We start from the raw sequence: 11,720 nt of genomic DNA, 5'->3' as shown, positions 1-11,720 counted from the left end.
GCTTGTAACTGGCTTCCTTGCTTGCTTTCTTGCCAGCTGGGAGGCAGTACCGCTGACGGTGGGGCAGAACAATCAAATATCCATGGTAGTCCAAGTTTATCCTGGATTTTTCATAGTACATTTTCCTTTCACAGTGAGTGAAACCAAAAGGGGGCATCTAAGGTTGAGAACCTGGCGAGCATCTGGATTTGTTCTTAGAACAGTTGCTTTGTGGATATGTTAGCCACATCCAGTTAGGTTTTGCTTTTGTTTCATGTAAGTGGACAAAACACCGTCTCTTTCCTTCAACGACCCTTGCTTGTCATTTTCCAGCTTTTCAATTTCTGATTTAACATTCTGTACACAGTCAAGTTTGCAACGATGCTGGACATTCTGTTTTTATTCTTCTGTGACTATCATGGATACAATCTAGTCATTCTGCAGTCTGCTTGTGCATTTTCAACAACCAAGAAAATTTAGCTCCCAAGAAGGAAATTATTTGTTGTACATTAAATGGAAGGATTTGCTCTCTGACTGAACAGGTTTCACTCTCACCTATGCTCTTCTCAGAGTCATGGCCAAAGCTAACCAGAAAAGTAGATGATGGACAAGTTTTCTGCTAGAGCTCTGAAAACTACCTGTTATTTCCATGTCTAAGTTGTTTTAATGGCTTTGAGTACTCAGAGCATTTACAAAAAAGCAGTTGACAGAAACTGGTTGTGAAAATCCTCTGACCTGATTTTAGGGTCTGGTTGGTCCTTTTAGAAAGAGTTGAAAAAGGGGCTGGGAAGGTGGCTCAGTGGTAGAGCACTTGCCTTGCATGCATGAGGCCCTGGGTTCGATTCCTCAGCACCACATAAGCAAAAAAGAAAAAAGCCAGAAGTGGCGCTCTGACCCAAGTGGTAGAGTGCTAGCTTTGAGCTGAAGAGCTGAGGGACAGTGCCCAGGCCCCACAACCGGACCCAAAAAAAAAAAAGAGTTGAAAGAGAGCCTTTTGTAGACTGTATTCTGAGTCTGTGAAGAATTTAGGTGAGGAGAAAGGGAGACATCCATGCACAGTATGTCAGCCAGGGGCTGGCAAGTAGAGCTTGACTCAGAGAGTATATGACTATCAGATTGGGTCTTTTACAAAAATGTGTCACACATTGCCCTTTTGTAGTTGAGTTCAGGTAGGAAGGAAGGGAGGATAGTGCTCATCTATTTTCAGTATTTGTATATTATCTTTATTATTGGCTAAGGTGGAAGAGAAAATTAGTTGAGATTCTTTCCTAGAAGCTTTCATAATTACTCTTGATTTGTCAAGGAGAATGATGATTCCATAATAAGAAATCCCATATAACACAATTGTTGTTATATATCTCCCCATGTAGCTATTTCTTCGCTATTGGTAATTTTAAATTTCAACTTCACACCAGGTAATAATGACTCAGGCCTGTAATCCTAACCACACAGGAAGCTGAGACCTGCGGGATTACTATTTGAGGCCAACCCAAGCAGAAAAGTTTGCTAGTCTCCAATGCCAAAAAATAACCAGAAAAATGCAGGGCTAGATACTTTGCTCCAGTGGTAGAGCATGAGCTTAGCAGAGCCAGGTCCTGAGTTCAAACTCCATATTTTTTTTAAAAAAAAGAATAAGTAAATAGATAAAAAGAAAAATTTCAGCTTCTCAATGTCAAATGATATAAACACTTCCCTAGCTTACAGAATGTAAAATCATGCTAGGTGCTGGTGGCTCATGCCTGTAATCCTTGCTACTCAGTGGGGCTGAGAGCTGAGGATCACTATTCAAAGCCAGGCAGGGCAGGAAAGTCCATGCCATTCTTATCTCCAATTAACCATCAAAAAGCCAAAAGTAGAGTACTAGACTTGAACAAAAAAGCTTAGAGACAGTACTCAAGCCCTGTGTCTAAGCCCCAGGACCAGCACACACAAAAATATAAAATCTTATAGAAGCCAATGAAATTCCATTGTTTACTATACATTGTCATCAATCTGTGTAGTTATGTAAATATTTTGCTTCAATTCCAAATTTAAATATATACTTTGAAAGTTACTATATAGTGATAAAACAGAGATTTCCCACAGCTTAAATGCAATTTTAACACATTTTAGTTATTAAAATTTCTCTCAATCTATAAACAGTTTAGCATTAAGAGTTTGTTTTTATGGTACTTGAAATTGGCCAAGCTTAGTATTTCTTAAAAATTATCATTACTTTTTATAGCCATCATGTATTATAAGTAACTACACTACCTCTTGCCTACACGTTCTTCCCATTGTGATATAGATGGACAAATAAATGTTTGTTTTATAGTCCTTTGACCATAAGGTGAAGAAGTTTTTATTTACCATAGCCTGACATTTATGCCTATTTTGGTGGGATATGTGTTGGTTATGGAGCTTAAACTCAGGGCCTGGGTATGTCCCTTAGCTTTTTATGCTAAAGACTAGAGCTCTGCTACTTGAGCCACAGCTCCACTTCCAGCTTTTTAGTGGTTAATTGGACATAAGACATAAAACATAGGTTGGTTTTGAACCATGATCCTCAGATCTCAGCCTTCTGAGTAGCTAGGATTACCAGCATGAGCCACCAGTACCTAGCCATTTCTGCCTATTTTAACATTTCCTTCTAATGAAGTTCTGTCCAAGAATATTATTTCAAAGGCAATATATTTTGATGCTTCCAAGACAAAGGATAGGATTATGTGTATATAATGTATGACTTTCTTCCATGCAGGATTTTGAAGGTGGCTTCATTTTGTCAATTTTATATTCATATGATCATTGTTTCTTGTTGTGTGAACAAGAATTATCAATGTCTGATGACTTTTACAAACTATTATGAGTGACTCAGTAAAACAGCATTACTTTAAAAATTTTCCACTTACTTGGATTCAACAGCTACAGCAAATGGTTTGTTTAATTTTAACATTCAAAATAAAAGTAGCTTCCTATGTGTAAGTTTTATAATTATTTGTCGTAGCTAAATGCTTAACCAATTTAACAAAAGAATTACATGTATTTGATGCAATGAATTATACGGATAGCATATGGTCACTCAGCACATTAATAACTTAGGAAAAACAGAAACAAATGGCTATGTTATCAGCCTATTATTTTCAGTTATAAAGACATCTATATAGAATTTGTAACTTTTAAAAATGTTTTCTTAAAATATGTAATTTTGGAATGTGTCAGATAAAAATGAAAATTCAGAGTCATAATGGTAAAATGTAGCATCCAGCTTGTTACAAAAATAGTAACATTAACTTTTATATTCCATATTACAATTGTATAACTGCAATAAAACTACAAAACATATATATGTATTTATACATATATATTCTCAAACTATATATATACATATATATATACACACACAGATATTACCCAAACTATGCTTCATTAAACCTATATTTTCATAGTACTTAATTTCTAATCTTCTTAAAGGGCTTACCAAAATGTTCCAAAGCTATAAATATTAGATGCTAACAATAAATTGACAGTTGAATAAAATTAATTGTAAAAAAGTTAATTAAAGGCTGGATGTTGATGGCTGACAACTGTAATCAGAATTATTTAGGAGGATGAGGTTTGAGGATAGTGGTTTGAAGCCAACCTGGGCAGGGAAGTCTGTGAAACTCTTAACTTCAGCACCCAAAATCTAGAAGTAGAGTTGTGGCTCAAATGGTAGAGCACTAGCCTTGAGTCAAAAAGCTCTGGGAAAGCTTGGCACTGATGGCTCATGGCTATAATCCTAGCTACTCAAGAGGCTGAGATCAGGGATGGCAGTTCCAAGCCAGTCTAGGCAAGAAAGTCCATGAGACTGTTATCTCCAATAAACCAAAGAAAGCCAGAAGTGGTGCTGTGGATAAAGTAGTAGAGAACTAGCCTTGAGCACAAACAGGCTCAGGGACAGGGCCCTGAGTTCAAGCGCCAGAAAAAAAAAACCTCACAGATAGCACCCAGGCCCTGATTTTAAAACCCAGGACCCCCCCCACACACACACACAGAGCTATATTAAAATGCCATTCTACAAAAACTAACAGGCAGAAATTATGAGACATGCCTACTTTAATAAATCAGAAATGAGGATTCTGACAACAATGTTAAAATATTAATCCAACTGTATTTGTTGAATTAACTCAAAAATCTATTAAAAAGAAAACCTGATGACAACTTTGACACTTCTGTAACATTCCATAGCTGAAGTCCTTAACAGCAGGAAAGTCTCATGCAAGAAGAGAGAAATAAGCTCTATGAAAAAGATAAATGTGACAAATACTCTAGTGAAAGCCACAATACACTCCAGTACCGCTGACATTTCTCAGAGATCTTTGTAATTCAGTATGTTTAAGGATTAGGTACAACCTTAGAAAGGATGAAATTTACTGTCTTTGAATCAACACATGGGCACACTTTAAATATTTGACTCACGAAGTTCTAAATATTTCTTCATCTTCCAAGTAACAGTTGTAAAATTATGTTTGCTTGCCCCTATATCATCCATCGACCTATAGGGAAAAACTTTAATAATTTGTTCCCTTTTTTCCCCAAAGCAGCACTTATTTACCCTTGGAATTTCAAAACACTTATTTAAGAAGTTTGGTATTTCATAATCACCCATCTTGATTGACATGTGCCCACATACATGATATGCCCAGGATATACAGGGACAACGGCCAAAGAGTTGCAAAATAGAAATCTATGATTCTCAAACCATCACAGCCAAAAAAAGTTACACATATCAAAACTTTAGATACATTCCATTGAAAAGAAGTGTTTGGCCAGGCGCTTGTGGCTCATGACTGTAACCCTAACTACTCAGGAAGCTGAGATCTGAGGATCGCAGTTCAAAGCCAGCCCAGGGAGGAAAGTCCGTGGGACTCTTATCTCCAATAAACCATCCAGAAACTGGAAGTGGTGCTGTGGCTCAAGTGGTGGAGCACTAGCCTTGAGCTGAAGAGCTGCAGGACAGTGCCCAGGCCCAGAATTCAAGCCCCACGACTGTCAAAAAGAAAAAGAAAAGAAGTGTTTGTGCATTTCATAATTTAGAAACGAAACGCTCATACTAAACATAATAAAGCTGATGGATAGAAACAAGTTATCTCTCTGGATCAGCCCCTAACAGTGTTCCATCAGCTGAAGAAAGATGCAGGAGGGTTGAATTCATCTTTTCATGCACAAGAAAGATGTTGAACTAAACACTATTTGTTTGTTTTCACTATTTACCATCCTCCAGTGTGATGATCCCCACCAAAAAAAAATCAAGGTGGGCCTGGGAATGTGATTGACTTAGTGGTAGAGTGCTGGCCTAGCATGCATGAAGCCCTAGGTTCGGTTCCTCAGTACCACATAAACAGAAAATTCTGGAAGTAGTGCTATGGCTGAAGTGGTAGAGTGCTAGCCTTGAGCAAAAGCTGCTCAGGGACAGTGCCCAGGCCCTGAGTACAAGCCCCAGGACTGGCAAAAAAAAATCAAGATATCTGAGTTACTATTCACTGGCAGGGAAGTTCCTTCTATTGTCTAGCCTCATTCCCTCCTGCTACAGGAAACTTATTCTTGCCCCTGAGCCCCTTTCCTTTGGAAAAGAAGAATATCCATGGGAACAAAAATGTGAAATCAGAAAACAGAACAAAATTACTGATAAAAGGCAAAACCTTCTGGTAAAGAACAACCTCAGGCAAAGGCTGACCAGAAATCAGCCTTAGCCTCTTTCTATCCTTGCTAAAAACAAACAAACAAAACAAAAACAAAAAAAAACAAAAAAAAGCACCTCTCCCTCTCTCAAGCTTCCCAGGCTGACAGCTTTGCAGTTTACCATCAACTTCGCTGAGGGCCACTGACAACCTTGAGGCTTCTCACCAGCTCTACTGAGTTGCTGTATTAGTCAGGAGCTTATGATAAAAATGATTTCTGTAAAATAGACTACCACTACCCAAGGATACGTTTTGAGTAATGTAATCCAAGGATATGTTTTGACTTTTTGTAATGAAGAATCAATCATGTCAATATCATTGATAGTATCAGTCATGCTGACCAAGTCAAGATTATGTTTTGCCTATGCTCTTGTGACTCAAGGCTATGTTTTGTTTCTGTAACCTTGCTTGCTTGCTTTGGTAAACATCACCTATGTGAAACCCCTTCCTATAAAAAATATACCCCATGAAAAGCAAACGGGGATGTTCTCTGAAGCTCTGCGAGCTGGAGACAGTTACCACTTAGCTACATAAAAGCCTCTAGGTAGATTGACTGAGTGCTAGTGACTCCTTTTGTTGATTATGGGTTTGAGTCCCACTGGAGACAGTTACCACTTAGCTACATAAAAGTCTCTAGGTAGATTGACTGAGTGCTAGTGACTCCTTTTGTTGATTATGGGTTTGAGTCCCACTGGTCCTGGGAAGCTGGGATATTTCACCAGATTGTCTCCTTTATCCTTTCTAAACTCGATTACTTCTGCCTGCATGTACTATCAATCAAAATACATGGTTAATGCCTCCTTCAGAGCACACATCTCTGCATAGTTCTAAAAGGGAGGTCCCATGGGCTCAAAGCAACCATCAGTCAAGCAATGCCCAAAGTTTATCTGAAGCTGCTTCCCAAGGGACAGGAGAGCAGATCTGAGTAGCTGTGCTCCAATACAGATAGGTTTAGCACTAGATATTTCATGATGATAGTAAAGAAACATCCGTGATGATAGGGGTGATAAGCAAAGAAAGGGCCAGGGAGGGACCAGAAGGATCCTTAGTTGCCTCCGCCTGCTTCTTTGTCCTGATGATTGCTCCTCCAGAGGGTCATCTCACAGTAACTGTGATGAGCATAGAGTTCTTATAGGAATCCTCAGGTAATAAGTCCAGCTCAGCTATGGCATCATCAAAGGCTTGTTTGGCTAAGAGACAGGGCTGCTTAGATATAGTCTGGATTGCCTAGTAGAATACAGAGAAGTTGAGGGCCAGGCCCAGCTGGAAGAGATGTGAAGGTTGCATGTGTGAATTGCTGATTTCAAAGGCTTCCTTGTAAGCTGCTTTTGAAGCTTCAACTACTGTTTTTCTTCTCCCCAGAAGCCACTCTGCCAGGTAGCATTAGTAATCAATCACCTTTCATTTTTAGGTAAAACACCTTGCTCTCATACTGGAAATCATGGCAGTTCTTGATGAGGAACTTGTCAAACAGAGCCAGGACATCATTGTCAACAGTCTCCAGCTCCTTCTCAATCTTCTCCCACTTCACTTTAATTCTGTTCGATTTCTTTGTGTTTCCATCAGCCATGGTCTTCTGCTCAGTGCTACTAGTGATCCTCCAATAAGATTGTTTAGAACCAGCCACAGTCTTGTAGCCACCAAGAGGAAATTTCAATCTTCGTTGGAGAGAATTCATCTTGGTCACCAAATTCTCCTCCAGGTACTGTGCCTTCATGACGTAGGCCATGTCATTGTAGCATTCCACTTGCTTGGCCAGCCACGCCTACTGAAGCAGCAGCTGCTTCAATGGAACAGCTTAGACTAAGCAAAAAGAAAGAAATATGCTTATCACCCGATTTGGAAGAAACAGTTGTATTGTCTAAGTTTGTAGAGTTCATAAGCTTTATAGATCATGATAATAACAATTCATCTTGTGAAGGTTAAAATGTATTTGTAACTTTAGCTAAGTATCACTATCCCACAATACTGTGAAATTTATGTAATCACTTAATCTCAATAAAGAAATTAAAAATATATTAATTGTTATTTTAAAGGTGATGTACAGAGGAATTATGGTTACATACATCAGATAAAGTACATTTTTTGGACAATGTCACCCCTTCCCTCACTCTCCCTATTTTTCCTTCCTGTCCCCACCCACAAGTTGTATAATTCATTTTCAACATAGTATCTAGTGAGTAGCACTGCTGCATTTGTTCATCCTTTGTCTCACCATTTCTGTGACAAAGACAGATAAACACACAAGCAAGACAAAAGGAAATGAAAACAAAACAGCAACAAAGAAAAATAAACCCTCTTGTTTCACTTTCTGAAGTTCATTTCCATAAATATTATTTTGTATGGTCATATGCACAAAACTATTATAAAAATTCCCCTTTGGTCTCATTCTGTGTGAATGTCTAGAGACCTATGTAATTTATCATGTCTAAGTGTATTTTTTTTCTATTCCTGTCCAGTATGTTTACTTATAGATTGATAGGTGCATTCTAGTTACAAATGAGGGAAACCATGCTACCTATGATTTTTGGTGTTGTCTTCCTTTGTTTAATATAATTTCTCCAAGTCTTTCCATTCCTTACAAATGGTACAATATCATTTTTTCTCATGGCTGAGTAGGATTTCTTGTGTGTGTAATATTTATAATATATACGATATATTATGTATATAGGGCTGGGAAGGTGGCTCAGTGGTAGAGTGCTTGCCTTACATGCATGAGGCCCTGGATTCCATTCCTCAGCACCACATAAGCAGAAAAAGCCAGAAGTGGTAGAGTGTTAGCCTTGAGCTGAAGAGCTGAGGGAGAGTGTCCAGGCCCAGCGTTCAGGCCCCATGACCAACCAACTGTCCACTGAGGAGCATTTGAGTTGATTCAATACGTTGTCTATGGTAAACGATGCTGCAATGAACATATTTATGCTGGCAGCTTTAGTATGGCCTTGTTCATGTTCTACTGGATAAATGTCCCGGAGTGGAATTGTTGGGTCATAGGAAGCTCAATGTTTATTCTTTTGAGGAACCTCCATACTGCTTTCCAGAGTGGTTTACATTCCCACCAATAGTGTAGTGGCATTCTCTTTTGGCCACATCCCCACCAGCATCTGTTATTGTTTGTTCTCTTGATAATGGCCATTCTAACTGGGGTAAGGTAGAATCCCAATGTTGTTTTGATTTGCATTTCTTTTATAGCCAGACATGTTGGACATTTCTTCGTGTGTCTATTGCCCATTCTTGCTGCCTCTTCTGACAAGTCTCTCTTTAAGATTTTAGCCTGTTTATTAATAGAGTTGTTTTTTTTGAGAGTTTATTTCTGGGAGTTTTTTTGAACTCTACAGCCTGCTCAACAAATGATGCTGGCAAAATTAGCTATCCACATGCAGAAAACTGAAACCACGTCCTTATATATCACCATTGAATTCAAAATGGATCAAAGACCTCAATATAAGGTCAGATACCCTGAAAATATTCCGTGAGGGGTAGGGGAAACAATAGAGCTCCTAAGGAAGTGTGGAAACTTCCTAAGATCCAGAGTCACAACAAATCAAAGAAAGACTGAATAAATGGGAATGCATCAAATTAAAGAGTTTCTGCATGGCAAAGGACATAGCTAACAAGATAAATAGCCCACAGAATGGGAGAAGATTTTATCAGCTGCTCTTTGTCCCCCAGGTAATCAGCTGCTCAGCCTCTCCTGATGCTGGCACAGCATCCAAATCCCACTCCTGAGCAGGAGCTCATGCATACCGGTTCCCAGGCTGACCCAAGCTGGAAGGCAGTGCTGCTCATGCCCTCTCACTTGCTTGCCTTGAGTACAGTGTGTTCTCTCTTTATAAATGCATATTAGTTGTATAAATTTTTCATTGTGATATCTCCATATGCATATAATGTGCTTTGATCAAATTCTGCCCTTAATAAATTGATTTACTTAAATAAATGTGTAGCTCATAAAGGACAGCTATGAAATTAAAAAAATAAACTTTATACCCATACTTGTATTTCAACTTGCTCTACATAGCAACATCATGAATGGCAGGTTAGAGTAACATACCTCAGCACACTTTAGCAACTGGCTTATCACAAAGAATACTCCCTCAATTAATATGAAAAGAATGGATAAAATTATATTTCTGAATTTTGTTCTCAAAGCATTCATAGATTTGACTCAGTATATAGTAGTAAGGGAATTTCTCTAAAGGGAGCTGCTATGTTGATGTCCACACAAGAAGGAAGATACACAATGGTAATTAACGCAGATCTCTTACTGAAAGATGACAGTATGTTTCCACTCAATTAATATGTAACCAACACTACTTTGAGCAAATGAGATCTCTTATTGAAGGGGTCCCAAATGAATCTGTTCTCTTTTTTCTGCATTACACTCTTGATATTGATTATCGGGTCACTATCAGATTATTTTCAATTACCTTCACAAGACCTACATTTCCCAAAAAGTAATTACTTTATATGATTTTGCCTGAACAAAATGTGTCATGGCAATAACATGGAATATGAAAGACAAAATGAGGATGGTGACAGGAAGCAAATGCAGGTATTGTGGATATTAAGATAACAATGTCCTCAAAGGTTATGGATTAAGTGGTACAAACCCCCAACTTGTTACTCTGCCTCTTGGCAAGAAAACATTTGGTTTTTATAATTCAGGGAATCAAAATTTCTCTGTATGTATACATGTACATATATATTCATCATAAAAGAACTATGACTGCTGGGCATTGGTGGCTCAAGCCACCCTGGTCAGGAAACTCAGTGAGACAATTATCTCCAACAAATCACTCAGAAAACCGAAAGTGGCACTGTGGCTCAAGTGGTAGAGCACTCGCCTTGAGCTGAAGAGTGCAAGCCCAGATTTCAAGCCCCATGACTGACAAAAACAAAACAAAACAAAACTATGACCTTATAATACCAGAGGAGAGAGGGATAATGTGCAAATACCATTCTGGTAGAATTGGCTACGAGCTACACTCATTTTGAAATTTGATAATTTGTATGATTTTTTAATTAAGCCTTTAGTCTATGTTCTGTGCAGTAATCCCTTTTCAGATGGATAACGTATGTATATTTTCTGTGGTGTGTTGCCTTGCTATACTTCGACTCCTTTGCAGAGAAGAAGCCTTTTAGATTGCTGTAATGCAATTCATGTTTTTGCTTTGTTTCCTGTGCTTTTGAGTTCAGATGTGGAAAATATTTGCCCAACCCAATTTCCTGAAATTTTCCCTTATGTCGTCTTCTAGTATTTTCGAATTCCAATTAGGCCATTTTGAGTGATTTGTTGAAGTTAGTGGGAGAAAGCAGTCTAATGTCATTCTATGAATATGGAGTTCTAAATTTGTTTGCATGGCTTATTAAAAATATTTTTTCAATGTGTATTTAGCATCTTTTCAAAAATTAGTTATCTATAGTTGAGTGTTTTTACTTCTAGTTTTATTCTTCTACCACATTGACCTATGAATCTGTATTTGTACCAATACCACAGTTTTATGATTATAACACTATGTTGTATATATTATTTTATAATTTTAATACTATATATATATGTATATATTTCACCCATTTAGTTAAATTTACTCATAGTTATTTTGTTTTTGTGGCAAGTTTAAATAGGACTGCTTCCTTAATTTTTATTTCAGATAACTCATGATTAGCCTGTGGCAACAAAAATAAATTTTGTGGGATGATTTAGTAGTCAGTGATTTTACTGAATTACCTTAGTACTTCTGACAGTATAGTGATTACATCTCCTATGCTTTTTATATATCATATGGTGTCATCTGCAAAAAGTGACAATTTGACTTGTACTTTTCTAAAATTTATGATGTCTCTGAGCTTCTTTGCTCAATAATGGTGCTCTACAACATGAGCCACAGCTCCACTTCCAAGTTTCATGGTCATTATTTTGGAGATAAGAGTCTCAAAGACTTTCCTGTCCAGGCTGACTTTGAATTGCAATCCTCAAAACTTAGCCTCCTGAGTAACTGGGATTACAGGCATGAACTACTGGCACCTGGTTCCTTGTGATATTTT

At 37.9% G+C, this 11,720-nt stretch overlaps 1 pseudogene; it reads right to left on the bottom strand.

The window, feature by feature from the left end:
* Positions 1-6,723: 6,723 nt before the first annotated feature.
* On the bottom strand, positions 6,724-7,407 carry LOC106000467 (annotated as a pseudogene).
* Between the last annotated feature and the right edge of the window lie 4,313 nt (positions 7,408-11,720).

This window comes from Dipodomys ordii, unplaced genomic scaffold, assembly GCF_000151885.1.
Source record: "Dipodomys ordii isolate 6190 unplaced genomic scaffold, Dord_2.0 Scaffold219, whole genome shotgun sequence".
In the NCBI taxonomy this organism is placed as follows: domain Eukaryota; kingdom Metazoa; phylum Chordata; class Mammalia; order Rodentia; family Heteromyidae; genus Dipodomys; species Dipodomys ordii.
Note: the sequence above shows the minus strand (reverse complement) of the source record. Positions and strands in the feature narration are given on the sequence as shown.